This window comes from Plecotus auritus, assembly GCF_963455305.1.
Source record: "Plecotus auritus genome assembly, chromosome: 1".
NCBI lineage: Eukaryota > Metazoa > Chordata > Mammalia > Chiroptera > Vespertilionidae > Plecotus > Plecotus auritus.
The window spans coordinates 205404829-205420858 of NC_137770.1; positions in this window are offsets into that span (position 1 = coordinate 205404829).

Genomic DNA, 16030 nt, shown 5'->3' on the forward strand with positions numbered 1-16030 from the left:
CTAGGGACACTATCCGTGCATGAATTTTGTGCACTGGGCCTCTAGTTATATTACAAACAGCATTGTGTTGCTATATAAGAGTGTAGTGTTAATATCTATAATAATAAAAGCGTAATATGCTAATTAGACTGGACATCCTTCCAGACATCTTTCCAGGATGAAGCTGGGGCTTTAGCTAATGGGAATGAGGCAGCCACCCATGGCTGTGAGGGAGGGATAGAGGCAGCGGCCTTCGGCTGTGAGGGAGAGATCCAGGCAGCCCCCATGGCTGCGAAGGCCTACTCTTGCAAGAATTTTGTGCATTGGGCCTCTAGTTTTATTACAATGCTGTAAATGTACTGGATACTTTTGCAACTAAAGACAATTCTTCTGTACTCATCACACCATGGCCATTTCAGATAAGAGTTGTGGTAGCTTTGTTTTGCTTTTCTTCTCTCATTTCTAGGTTGCTTATCACTACCAGAACAGCAAAGAAAAAGTGAATACTGTTTACTCTTCCAGATATGGGAAGTGCCTTAGAATTATCCTGTTTAGTCTAGGACCTATAATTGCAGTGGACAAAATTGGTTTAGTTAGACTCATTCTAACATTGATCGAGCTAAATGCTGTTTTCAATGTAGGCTCCACAATGCTAAGACAAGCAAAATAACCATTCATTTATCCAACATGTGTTTACTGACCAGTGACAGTTTTGGAACCAAATAAAGGATCAGAGGACAAGGAGATAATTTAATAGAGTAAATTCTGGTTAAATGGAATAATAAGATTTGATTAAAATCCAAATTCAAAATGATCACCATATTGGACATTTTTTTTCATAAAGTATTTAGGCAATATTGACCATCAAAATTAAAAAAATAAATAAATAAAGATGCCAGTCATTTGACTTACTATTAAGCTTTTATGCATCTATATCATCATCTGTGTAATTTAAATTTCTATTTTCAAAAACTTACAGATTACTAATGATCTTCCTTACTTAAACATAAATTCCACGCATGTAGACACTGTCTTGTACACCAGTAATGTCATAAATTATGGCACAGAGGAGGCACTCAAAAAATATTTGCTGAATTAATAAATGTATTCATTTTAATGATACTTTAATGAGATGAAAAAGTTAGTCTTAACCAGAAATGCTAAAATTCAAATAGCAAAGGTCCTTTGTGTAAACTGGCAAGAGAAATGCAACCTGTGTATATCCAAAGAACATTAAGGGAAAACTACAAAGAAGATAGCAACAATAGAAATACTTTCATAGTGTTTGTTTGTTTTTTAATGTTACAGTCAGTTTTCTAATCATCTTATGTATACTCACCTCATTTAATTTCCATAGCAATTCTCTGAGATGGATAATATCATTAATCTTATTTTTTAAGATACAAACTGAGGGATAGGGATATTATGACTTGCCCAAAGTTATCCAGCTAACTCTTGGTCAATCTGTGATTTCAGTTCAATTGGTTCCAGAGTCCATTCTTAACCAATAAGATGCAAATAAAGTTCTTTGAGGCTTCATATGGGAAGAAATAAGTCCTAGCAGGGGTATGACTAAAGTCTTACTGGTAATTCATAATATTGAATCTTATCTCACAGCAGTAACTGGGTCTGCATAAAAGCGGTCACTAGAATAATTACTTAACTGTCTCCGGAGCAGATTGCCTTTTGATGGGGATAGAAAAACAGAGGACATAATAGTAGGAAATATAATAGTTTACTTCTATATCTGCTTTACTCCTACGATGATTCACTAGGAACACCTTGGAGGATTTAATGTAATACATGATTATATAACTGATTAGTTTTCAATGCTGAAATATAAAAGTATAGCATAGATAGCAATGGATTTGAAATAAAAAGATATTAATTTAAATTTTAAGTTATACAATCTCTGTTCCCTTACCTAAAATGTATGACACTTAAATTGATATGTGGGGTGATTAGAAGCCAATTTCTTATCCTTCTCAATATTTGAAGCAACTGAGAGGTAGATAACCAGGTGGGACACCAAATGCCAAATGCACTGCTTGGCATATAGGCAGTCAGGAGCCAAGCAAGGTCAAAATCCATGAATATGCAGGACCATTTCTTCTCTTACCAGACGAAGATAAACTTCTCCTTTGTAAAGAACTAGACAGAGGGGACAACACTTTTCCTCATTGCTGGTAAAATGGCACAAGTTCCTATTTTACTGACTGAGTTAAGAATATGAGTAAAGGAAAAATAAACCTTCTCTTTAGAATTTCTAATTTCGGCTTTTTATCCCACTGGGCTTACTTTCTAAGCTGGCAGCTGCCTTTCTTCAGGTTGTAGACAGTAATTATGAGAACAGCACTGCTTCCTCCTTTTCAAGGATCCTTCCAATATGTGAACTACTACTCCTTCATACCTCTTCTTGGAAAAACTGGAAGAAGGCTCACTTTGGTCTGAAGAAGACTCTGAAATGTAGCTGAAGAAAAAACAACAAAAAACAGTAACTGTAGAACCACATTTCACCTTAGGCCAAAACTTACCCTCTATTTTTTTTTAATCCTCACCCAAGGATATGAATTTTTGTGGGTTTTTTAAAAAATTAATTTTACAGAGAGACAGAGAGAAACATGGATGTAAGAGAGAATCATAGATCCATTGCCTCCTGTATGTCCCCCTCTGGGTATTGAACCCACAATCTAGGTATGTGCCTTGACCAGGAATTGAGCCAGTAACCTTTTGGTACAGTGGTTGACACTCCAACCAACTAAGCTACCCAGCCAGGGCTCTATTCCCTTTTTATACCAACTAACTTGCCAAAATTTCCTAATCTGTTACACAAAAGATTATATTGACAGAGGTTAAAGTATCCAAGGATCAGACACTTACTTGCAGGCTTCCTTTAGCAAGGGTCAAGTGGAAAACCAGAGTTCTGCATGTTCTTTGAAATACCTGCACCACACCTCCTTTTCTAACACTCACAGCGGCACAATCACTGTGTGCATTAGGACCGTCAGTACTGACCTAGTCAGTCATGCCTTTAGTTCTGTCGGCCACTCAGTTCATTTCTCATCCCTCAGACTCTAATCCTCAGACACACACTATGTCAATAATAGCGATGCTAACAAACTTCTTCCCGTTTTCTGAAACTCTTCAAAATTTCCCTCTGGAATACATAGTCATCTGCAAATACCTCTCTTTTCTCAACCTCTTTGAGGTTCCCTTCTACTTCTTCCTTTAACTGAAGTCTGGTTCCTTTCTTCTTCTCTTGCAGCTTTCAAGAGGTGGTTGTTTTGTTTGCCCCCTGCCGTCCTTTAGAAGCACTGGGGCTGGAGTTGGAGTATGACACCCTTTCTTTCTATTGCTGCTTTTAGATGAATCTCCCTTCTTCCACTATGAAGCACTGATTCTGATCATCTCATTAAACTCTACCACTGACCCCCTCTCCTTGTTGCAGACATCTTCCAAACCTGGAAGCACTCTCCCTCATTTAGTGAAGTTTTAGCATCTGAATCACTGTCACCTACTCTGAAACTCTCTTAATATTTATATGGATAATCTATCTAATAACTTACTCTCTCAGCTCTGTGACCAGGTCCTCTCCTATGGAGATCTTGTCTTCTGTCCTTCAGCGGCTCACTAAAATGGATAATAATTTGTGTGTTTCACGCACTCCAATATATGCTTTATAAAGTTGAATACAGGTTTCCCCCAAGCAAAATTCCAGAGTTTCTATGAAACCTTTCCTAAATGGAAATGCCATAGCCAAGAAGCAGTTAACTTGGGACACATCTTGTTAATAGGTGAACACAAGAAATCGCGATAAAGCACAGATGCTCACAGACACAGATCAAAAAGCTATGGTGGCCTGATGCTGAGATGCTGAGTGCAATTCCCAGGAAAGACCTTGGCAGGGCCACTCTTGCTGCTCAGGGTGCGTATGGCCTTGATAATGATTTGCTGCAAAATAAATGCTGAATGCCATATATATATATATGTGTGTGTGTGTGTGTGTGTGTGTGTGTGTGTGTGTGTGTGTGCTTTTTCCATTAAATCCTGTTCAGATTTTTTGGTTAAGAGAAAAAAAGTACAGATGCAGACTTTTGTAAAAGTGAAGTGGCATACAGCGAACTTTTGAAAGGTGGGGATACCTATAGGTATAGCTAGAATTGAATCCTTACTGACTGCAAATAGGAGCTATTTAATACACATTTACTCTATGAATAAGTGTTTAAAAAGACATTAGCAAATCTTGTATAAATCAATGCTGTCAGTCTCACCAGGATGCTAGTCAGTCTAAACTAGTTTTTCAGAATCCACAATCTATACACTTGCACTTCAATGGGAGAAATCTTGAATATGAGTTTAAGATGACACTACATGTGCCATGTTGAAATGGAGGTGACCCCCTTATCATACTGCCTTCTCAGAAAGGGTCAAGATGGATATTCCTGAAAGAGTAAAATTAAATAATTACATAACTAGATAATTGTGGGCACCCCAGACCCACTGCTTTCTAGAGGTTTGTGGGTGTTTGTGTGTGTGGCCATCCCACTTTTAATTTACTGGTCTTGAGTATTTTCTTCCTAAATGGAGATGCAACCATGATCTTCTGTCAACTCTCAATTAAAACAGATTTGCTCGTCTCTGTGAATTTTTCAGTTTGTAGTCAACCTTCTGGGTCTTTTAGCACTGTACCACAAAATGTGGGACTGTCTCCTTTTGCTTGAAAAGTCCCACTTCCAGTGGGGAAAAAATATATTTTTGTCCTAAATTTGTCTCAGGTGGAAATTCATTACTTTTGTCGGACTCTGGCCTGATCTGAAGCTATTTGAGCTTTGATGTTTACAAAACGCGGCATCCAAGCAATACCTCCGAAGTGGTGCACCTCCCTCCTACCACTTACCTTTTCAGAAATGTTAATCTTTTAGCCCCTGTTGTTTAATGATGGCAGAAATATTTCTTTCTACTTTATGTTGTGTTTTTTTTCAGCAGGGTGTTTCATTTTTGTCTTGTTTCCTTTCTCCTTCAGGCAAGTTTAGACAAGTTTTTGTTTGTTTGTTTGTTTTTAATTAAGCTTTCTGGATGTTAGCTTCTTTCCCATTCCAGTCTATAGGGTGGTACAAAATAGGTTCACAGTTGTAAGTACACAAAACACTGAGTTTATTCTTGTATCATTACTTATTAATGAGTGCATTGTTTTCCAAAAAACTGTAAACCACCTTTTGCCACACACTGTATCTTCGGTGACCATTATTTGCAATTGCAGAGAGCCAGCATAAATATTTTTCTTTTCCTTTGCTTTTTGGACTAGACATTTTATCTTCCGGTTTTGATACTTTTTATAGGCTTACTTATAGGGATACATACAAACTCAATTTCTTCTTTTTATGTAGCAAGCAATTGCAATCCTAGCTCACCCAGTGTTGTGTACCGCCACTTAAAACATGACCTTTGATGGGTTCAATACTTGCACTTCCTTTAACTTCATCTGTATATTGCTTTCTTGGCCATCATCATTTAGCCTCACTTCCTTTGAACATTCTTTCTGTGTTACAGTTTCACAATATTACATGGCACATTCCTTTACTTCATAGACAATAACCTGCAGTACCTCAGCTCCACTGTCATATTGAAACTCCTCTGATAATGCTTGAATTAAATTATGCGGCCCTACTCACTCTCCCCACCCTTATCCTCAAACCTAACTATACCTCAATGAGATAACTGTTCCAGTCTTTGTGGGGGTTCCAAAATAGTTATTAACTGCTTACCTGTAATTTTAAGAGGAAGGCTCTCACATGTTTTTTCATATGTGCTTTTTCTCTGGAAATTCTTTTTGTTTTGTTTCTGAGAACTCTGTTTTCTTCTTCTGTTCTGTTTAATTTGGCTTAGTCCTCTCTGACCCAGAAAAAAAATGAAACTATTTTTCCATTATCTGGTCCTAAAGTGGGTTTACACCCCCAAGGTATTCATTACATTTATTCATAGTTTACCTATAATATTACTATATTTAAAAAATTCTTCTGTGATTTATTTAAGGTGGAGGTTAACAAACTTTACCTGCAAAGGGCTAGATTGTACATGTTTTTGGCTCTGTGGGCCATAGAGTGTGTGTTTCAACTAATAAACTCTGCCATTGTAGGCAAAAGAAGCCTAGATAATTCATACACAAATGGGTGTTCCGTGTGTCAGTAAAACTTTATTTATGAATACTTAAAATATAAAAAAATAAAAGAGCCATTGGTCAAGTTATGTCTTTATTTCTCTTTCATATTTATGAGGCCAGGCCTCAAAGCTCTCAACGTTAGGATCCTCCTCATTTTCCACCATTATCGGTATGAACTCCTCTGTTATTTTTTCTTTTCCCTCCTCTTGTTTTCTGACCATTTCAAATGCTTTTCTATCTTTGGGTTATTTACAAAATCCTAATTCCTAGAATAGAGTGTTATAGGCACAAGCCTCATTAATCTCTTCCTTAGCCTCTGTGTTAATAATAACTTCTTTGAGTATTTACTCAATCTAAACTAACAACATAATTTGTCTTTCACATAATAAGGTTCTAGCCCTCTTTACCTCTTCCTAGGTTAAATTAATCACACTTTCAAGTTTAAACTTAATTTGGGTGATTAGGATTGATAACTTTTATTAAAATGTATAATAAATTCAAGACATTAAATAGAAATGTTTTTTTTAATATATTTTATTGATTTTTTACAGAGAGGAAGGGAGAGAGATAGAGAGTTAGAAACATTGATCAGCTGCCTCCTGCACACCTCCCACTGAGGATGTGCCCACAACCAAGGTACATGCACTTGACCGCAATCGAACCTGGGACCTTTCAGTCTGCAGGCTGACGCTCTATCCACTGAGCCAAACCAGTTTCAGCTAAATAGAAATGTTGATGTATGTATGTATATACATATATATGTATTTTTTTGTTAAATTCTAGGATTTAAAGACAAGATTTACTCAGCTCAATACTCAGTAGAGGCCAATACTGGGTTTAGTTGATTTAGTTTAATAAGTCTTGAGGTTGGTCATTTTATTTACCTACCCTTTAGAAGAAAAATGCTGATAATCATAACATATATCTATTCTTATTAAAATAAGTTTTTTCTGTTTCTAAGAAATTTAAGCTATGAAAGAAATGTTGTGAAAAGCTGTGAGGAGTTAATAACTTTTAAATTCTGCTAAAATACTATCAATGTAAAGCACTATTTCAATCTTTGTTAGTGGGAAACTATATTGCATTTGTACATATTTAAGTAGAAATACACAGGATGCTGAGTATGTGTATCATGTAATATAATTTCATCTTTTTTTAATATATCAAACAAAGCTAATAGCCAGAAGCACGTGTTGAAATATATAAAACTATGAAGTTCATGGTCATTTGGTAATTATCATTTATAGCCACCTACCTCTGCACCAAATACAGTGCTTTGGAAAAAAAATCTGTCACGTATATTAACACACACACACACACACACACACACACACACACACACACACATATATATATATATATATATATATATATATATATATATATATATATATATATAAATTTTACAGGTAAGGCAATTGAATTCCGGATAGGTAAAACCGCACTCTGAATAAGAGAATAAGAGGCAGGGCTTGAATTAGGACCCATCACTGTCTGATTGCACAGCACATGTTCTGTGAGGTAATTTTGGAGGCATTGAAGAAGCTAAAGAATATATTCACTGCCCTTAGTCTAAGCTTTATTGATGATAAAAGAATACTATTTTATTAACTGATCATTACTTTTCTCAGCCTAAATTTTGCTTTTAATGTGTATTTGTATGTATATGCATATATAAAATCACTAAATAGATCTTTAAAGAATTCGGGCTCTCTCTTATCCCCTATTTTGAGCATATCCCTGAATAAAAAGTATAATCCTCTTACATGAGTACTACCTATAGAAATCTATCTCAACTTCAATAAGTTTCAAGTTTGTTCCATTTATCTTTAAAAGTCTAAATTTCAACACTCTATTGTTTTTTATTCTGATTCTGGCAATGGATTGTTTTCATACTTTTTTTCTTTCTTTATGCAAAACATTTTCTTCTGCCATACTCTGTGTTCAATATTTTTAATACTTTTTATTATACAATTTCTTGAGAAAAAACTGATGAAGTTAAATATCTAGATTGTTCCTACCTCAATATCTCTAAGGGAAAAAATAAGTTTATTATTATGTGTTCATATATAGGAGAATGTTGTACCAGAAGAATGAGCTAATAGGCTTATCTTAACTACAGGTTTTCTCCAGAAAAAGGACCTGTAAAATGTTCTAAGAAGAAAACAATTTAGAAGATAACAATCACAAGAGATTTGCAATACTTTTTAACTTTAAAAAAAACCCACTCAGAACATGAACGGTTGCTATCTCCAAATGATGAAGAATCTCCTCAAGTAGTGGTTAAATCTCCAGGTAGAAGGGATGCTATTTTAAATGTCTAACTTATTTCAAAGACTATATTTTAGTTTTGGTGAAAATCACATTTATACAGCCAGAGATTTTTTTTCTCAATTAAATTCTTTCTGTGATGATATAAATATGATGTGTTAGAACCATAACAAGAGTTCTTGATAAACATTTAAAAGTTGACTTTGCTTTGATGTCCTGAGACTAAGTATGAGAAACTATTTATTTATTAACAGGTATAATGGAGCAATGTCCTTCGAACAGCTTTGTGGACAGTGTTGTGCAGCAGCTGGGACGCAGAGGTTTACTATGAGGCCACAGCGAGCAGAGTATCCTTACAGAAACCCAGAGGAACATCGCCCAATGAATGAGTTGTCTGGCTTGTCTTCTCAGGTGCACAGGCTCTCAAGAGTTTCATTTTTCAGAAGGTGCTTTCCTGAATCATGTCTGTGCCAAGTTTTGCATAACGTTTTGTCTTCTTTATCAGTAAATCACTATGAAATATTTATTAGGAAGTTCTCACTGTGGCCGATATATAAGATTAAATAGGCCTGTCAGGCTCTTTTCTCAAGAAGGAAACATATTCACAGTAAATAAAAATAGTGTCAGACCTTCAGCTACAGATTCAGATCAAAATACTATGTTCTTTTTGTTTTCTATCATTCTTAAGCAAAATGAAACCACAAGAAACTCAGTACATTTTTATGATAATAAAGTTTTTTTTTTATTGTTTTTAAAAGTGGAACACTACATCACAAAATGTAAGAATAAGCAAACTGCTAAAAGTTGGAAACAGGAATCAGGAATCAGTGATGAAATAATGAGTTTTAGAAAATATATTTTCCAATCTTAAACAATAGTTTTTAAATATTAAAGTAGAAAGCTATAGAATTCAATAAGATGAAAAAGAAATCACTCAAAATTGGTTGACTCTGTGGGTCTTTGAAAATCACATCAATAAATGTTAAACATTTCATCATAGAAAAAAAATGAATTTACAGATCTAGGCCTCATATTTTATTTTCTCTCTTGGCATACCATGTCTGTACAGGGCGATGAAAAACTGCATCAGAAAGCAGTTGATTATTGGGACAGTGACTTTTCAGGACACCAGGAGTTGTGTGTACTTGTTCATAGCAAGGTAGATAGGGATAATAGCCTCCTATCCTATAGAGACCAACTGTCTAATTCTTTGACACTGTTCCTGGTTAGCATTGTGGTGGTCATCTGATCCTACTAAACTCTAATTTAATATATAAGATTAAGTGCAATAAATAGTCTAAATTATAATAACTGAATTATTTTATTTTAGTTAACATTTTACCTAGCAGCACACTATACTCTCTGCCTCTTCTTTAAAGGAGAAACTCAAGTCCTACCAGCATGGTTCAGTGTTTGAGTGTCAACCCATGAACCAGGAGGTCACAGTTTGATTCCTAGTGGTCAGGGCACATGCCTGGGTTGCAGTTTCTAATCCCAGCGTGGGGTGTGCAGGAGGCAGCCGATCAATGAATCTCTCTCATCATTGATGTTTCTATCTCTCCTTCTCCCTTCATCTCTGAAATCAATAAAAATATATTAAATAAAAAGGATCACCTCAAGCCACAACATGGCCTAAACTAGAGAAAAATTGATCACACCTTGTTAGTTCTACTTTTTTTTTTTTTTCAAGCCCAACTCTACTCCATTTCCTTAGCTTTTCCATGGTGAAGACTTACTGGCTTCAAATTATTTTAAGATCTTAGTGGCTCTCATTCTCTTTTGTGAGAATTGAGCATAACCTCTGTGTATGTCTCCAGGTGTATTTGTATAAATTATCCTCATTCAGAAAAAATACATCTCAGAGAGAAAACAAAAACAAAAACAAAACAAACAAACAAAAACACCTAACAAAGTGAATTCTAGCAGAAAGCCAGAGAGGTAATTGTTTGAAAATAAACATGATAGATGTTGGATTGGATGAGCTTTATTTGGCCTAAAGGCTTGAAGAGAGTTAAATAAAAATAAAATAAAGTGACCTCAGAATATTATATGAAATAATTAGGGAACTGTGTTTACAGAAAAGATGAATGGTACATTTTTAGGGAGGAGGGCTAATTCAGACGTTTGAAGAGATATTACTTCTCCTTTCTTTCTATGATTGGGTCAATCAGGACAAGTGGTGCAAAGAATTCTTAATAATTAGATTGCCTCAAAAGAATAAGGTTGTTGCCCTATAGATACATAGATATATAGATTAGATATAGATAGATAGATAGATAGATAGATAGATAGATAGATAGATAGATAGATAGAGATATTATTGAATTTATTCAACCAGAATTTAAATAACATTGCAGAAGGAACAACTGCATTGGGTGTGTCTTTCATTCTGTACTTCACTCAGCTTGTGATTCTGAAGTGCCTTAAGGAAGGTTACATGTGGTTTATGTTTGAAACTATTTCTAGCCTTAGATTATAAAGAAGAGTTATAAACTATTGTCTTTGGCTGGCCCACAGTGACAATTACAGTGTTCTGAATATATTAGAGACTCAATAAATATTTTATAGACTAATTGGCATGTGAAATTTTGAAACACATGTTCTTTAAAAATGCAGCCAAGAGGACTTCATAGCACACTCAACCTTGTCTCAGCAGATGTTTGGACTTGAAGTGATGTGATCTGTCTAATACGGCATCTTGGCATAGAGAGGTGTTTTCTACTCCAGGTGACAGTGCCTTGAAATAATCACAAATGACTGTTTCCTAGCAACAAAGAAGAGAGGTTCATGCTGCACAGTAATTTCCTAAGTTCTTCTACCAACAATTGAAAAAAACATCAACAATCAGTGGAGATTAATCCTAACTTTTGAGTTATGATTTCCATTCTTTACTCTTCTGATAGTGTACCATCAATTAGGGATCTATGGAAGGAAATCCATTTCAATAAAAACATTGTCAAACAAATATTTGCCATACAAATAAGTATGAATATATATTATAGTAATTCTGAATAAAGCAGAATCAAGTAAATGACAGAAAAATAGATTGATCCAATATCAGATTCAAGTACTCCAATATATATTTCATAATGTGCATATTACTATCTACCACTAAAGACTTTATTTTTATTACAGGTAAATAAATAATTTTACTTTCTGAGTAAAGGTATCTCATATTTCAGTCCATAAAATTTCAGCCTTTACTTCAGTATTACATTTAAATATATAACAGCTTCCGGCCCAGCTGGTATGGCTCAGTGGTTGAGCATCAACCCAGGAACCAGGAGGTCACCAGTTGGATCCTCAGTTGGGGCACATGCCTGGGTTGTGGGCTCAATCCCCCTAGTAGTGGGTGTGCAGGAGACAGCTGATTGATAATATTTCTCTCTCTCTGATGTTTCTATCTATCCCTCTACCTCTTTCTCTAAAAAATCAATAAAAACATGCTATTGTATGCTTCCTGTTCTAATAATTCCTGTTCTAATAATTCTTTGATCCAGGTAGTCAAGTTACAGAATTCTTATTTGAAAGTCAGTAAAACGGATCAGTTTACAATTTTTCATATGGAGGCATCACTGAGAATGAAAGGAAAAGGTTAAGCAAACTGTGTAGCTAAATGGCAGCATGAGAGGAAGAGACAGAAGTTCTCAAGAGACCAAAGGGGTCAAGAGCACAAGCTCTAGAGACAGACTGACTGGGTTTGCATCTTAAGTGCTACCACCTATTATGTGTATGATTTTTGGGCAAACTGTTTAACAGTCCTGTCATTTCATGATGATGGTGATATGGATGATAGACACTATATTCTAATATTTATATTAATGAATTAATATGTGTAAACTCCTTAGAATGAAGATTTAGTAAAAAAAATAAGTTTTAGGTTATCCTTTGTATTTCAATTTATACACACAACTTACATTTACAAACTTATCGATAGGTTAATAGTTGCTTCAACCAAAAGTAAGTCAGAAAAAAACATGAAATATTTCTGTCATCTGAGTTGTGGACATAGCCACCACTTTCTTTTCTTCCTTATGACCTATTTAATAGTTAATGAAATAACTGATATCGACTATGTAGCTATTATTCATGAAATGTGTTATTTTACATTATAAATAATAGTAACAATAGAATGCATCAAATTCACCAGGGAACTATAATATAATTGCACTAAGTACGGTTCAATACTTAGGGCTTTAAGTTATATTTTTTTGTACATACTTAAAGACAAACAGTACTCTAGAGAATAACTTTTTTTAAACAGTGTAATAGGAACAGAGGATGCATAGCTTGATTTTGTGCAACTAATGGTGAATCAATGAAGGTGAAAATAAAAGAAGAGTTTATAACCTGAGGGAATAATTGTCCTCTGTATTTGTATGAAAAGATGCATACTGCTAAAGTCCATTTAGCCGACTTGACACCCTCCGATGCTTCATCTCACAGAGCTCTGATATTGGACGATGCCTATAGAAAGTGAATGGGTTTCTTTCTTCCAGTTATTGTGGTAAATCTACTGGAAACTTCTGAAATTAACACCCCTTACTAGACAATGCAGTCTTTTCTGCCTGCCGAGAAAGACCATATCAGACAGAGAGCAAAACATCGGGATGGCTGTGTAGGGCTAAATGTACTGGTAGTTTTCCTTCCTGGAGGAAATTTGAATATTGCAGGACATTTTGCAAAGAGTGTGACTGAAACTTTTGCATTGTTTAACATTCTTTGTCATTAATTCTGTGTAGTTTCATATGCCACTGAAGGAAGTTATCTACCAGGAACAAACAGGTAAAAAGTTCCAAAAGATGTACGAGCCTGAGTCATTTAAATGCCCTTAGAAATTTAATTGGTAAACCTGAACCTTTTCAGTTTTATACTCTTGGATGTTTTGTATATTACAGACAGTTATTGACCCTATAAAATGTATCATATATTTCTATAAACTAGTAATCAGTTTCTTATATGATATGTTACATGTTTTGATTATTCCTCTCATGGTGTTACATTACATATTTATATATACAGTCACAATGGATTAAGACAAACAGTGAATATTTTATTTCTCAAATTGTTTCATAATGGAAGAAAAAAGGAGGAAGGGAGAATAACAAATCCTTCAAATTAAGAATATATATATATATATATATATATATATATATATATACACACACATATATATATACACATATATATATTCCAATTTTGGGGAAGTTAGAATTGCATCTTGTAAAAAAACATTGATTTTATTTCTAAGTACGGAGAATACATATTGAGTATAATAGTAAAATATGTTTAACAAATATTAATCGATCCTGCCTTATATACCTGGACTTCTAATAGATAATATACATTATGAAAATGTAAACTGAATAGCACATATTTTCTGATCTTGAAACACTGACATCAAAGATGAACAAAAACAACAAGACCAGGTAAAAAATGATATATGCTATTGAACTGGATTTTCAAAATATGCATTTTTGTTTATGTACAGGAAAGAGTAAAATAAATTTATTTGGGGGTTGGAGGAACCATATAGAGCATTTCATCAAAGAGGTAGGATTTGAGATAGATCTTGCAGGATAGGTATAATCTGTAGGTGAATATGGTGGAGAAGTATATAGATACATGGATATCTCATAGAAATGTGTGGGAAGTATCATAAAGTCAAAAAAGTTTGTCCTGTGCTCATAAAGCCTATACAAATAAGATGCATATAGAAAAAGGAGTAGGAGAAAAACCATACTTTTTTTAAAAAAGTCAAACTTATGGAAGACTTGATTTTAATGAAAAATAAGGGTTTCATTTTTTTTTCTAGGCATGGGAACCACTGACCACTGTGAATCAGGGTGACATAGGAAAGAGATATGTCTAGGGAGGATATATCTGTGTTTATTGCAATGGTTATACAAAGAGATAATATTTTATTTTCAATCAAGTCTACAATTTTTCTTACATTCGAAATAATTACTTAATCCCATAAAAATATTTAACCCATTGTGTGGGTTAGGAAAACATCAGAAAAGTAGAGAAGTAAATAACATTTCAAATAGCAATAGGAATATTAGTGGAACATGTTTCTGTCCCACTCTATTGGTTCTCATAGAAAAAGTTTAATTTAAATAAACATATTTTGCATTTTGCCCCAATCCTTACTACTCCATTGGTAGGTAAAGTGTATTCCAGGCCCTTACCTATTTATATTTTAGGATCTAACCTACTACATGGTATATGTATATGTTTTTGTCTCTACAAGTTTCACATGTGCTATTTCACTATACCTATGAGGGTTGAGGTTAGGAGTTGAATTGTATCCCTTGAAAACAGAGATATTGAACTCCTTACCTCAGTACCTCAGAATGTGACCTTATTTGGAAATGAGACCTTTACAGATATAATCAAGTTAAAATGAGGTCATCAGGGTAGACCCTACTTCAGTATGAGTGGTGTTCTTATAAAAAGGGAAAATTAGGTACAGAGACAGACATAGAGGGAGAAACAATAGGGAGACACACAGAGAGGCTATCAAATGAAGACAGGAGATTAGAGGGCTAAATCTATAGACCAAGGAACTTCAGGGGCTACAGAGCTAGGAGAGAGGCATGGGATAGGTGACTCTCTAGAGCTCTCAGAAGGAACGGGGCCCCACTACAGAGTTCAGGCCTCCTGAACTGTGATATGATACATTTCGGTTGTTTTAAGCCACCCAGTTTGTAGTACTTTCTTATGGTAGCCCTAGAGAGTAATACAGTGAGTAAAGTGCCCAACTGTCAGATTCAGCAAGAAGTACACTTACTTTCAAATAAAAGTCAAGCTTTCTAATGCACTAGGAAAGGAAGGAAAAGCAACACAAATAGATAGCGTGTGATGATCTAGAGTTAAATGGGAGAAATCCCCATCAGTGGTTTTCCTTTGTTTGGCATTGAGGACTGGAAATCTAGTGGCACTAAAAATTGCAGAGTAGCCTTAAAGTAAATGAGTTTATTTTCCTGATTAGACCTATTTGAGTCATCAGGTTTATCCAACAACTAAGACTAGATAAACAGAGTAAGATGCAAGGAGAATTCCAGACCTTTTTAAAAATAATAATAATAAACAAGATTTAGAGGATGTTGTTTGGACTTTGTTTTGGACTTTAAATTTTTTGCTAGAAAATTCATAGTAGAGTGAAGTTTTTCTTTAAATTTGGGGGGATTATATATTACATTTTATGACTGATTTATCTCTATGATTTAATTTAAAATTAAAAGTTATGCCCCTGATACTAATCATGCCAATCTAAAAATAGATAGAATACAACATTCATTCTTTTTTAAAAAAAATATATTTTATTGATTTTTACAGAGGTAGAGAGAGGAATATAGAGTTGGAAACATCGATGAGAGAGAAACGTCGATCAGCTGCCTCCTGCACACTCCCTACTGGGTATGTGCCTGCAACAAAGGTACATGTCCTTGACCAGAATCGAACCTGGGACCCTTGAGTCCACAGGCCGATGCTCTACCTACTGAGCCCCAAACCGGTTAGGGCACAACATTCATTCTTTAAAAAATGAGGATAACCAATGTCCTTGGCATGTGCTTTTAAAATATATATAAATTTTTACTAACTATTAGTAAATTT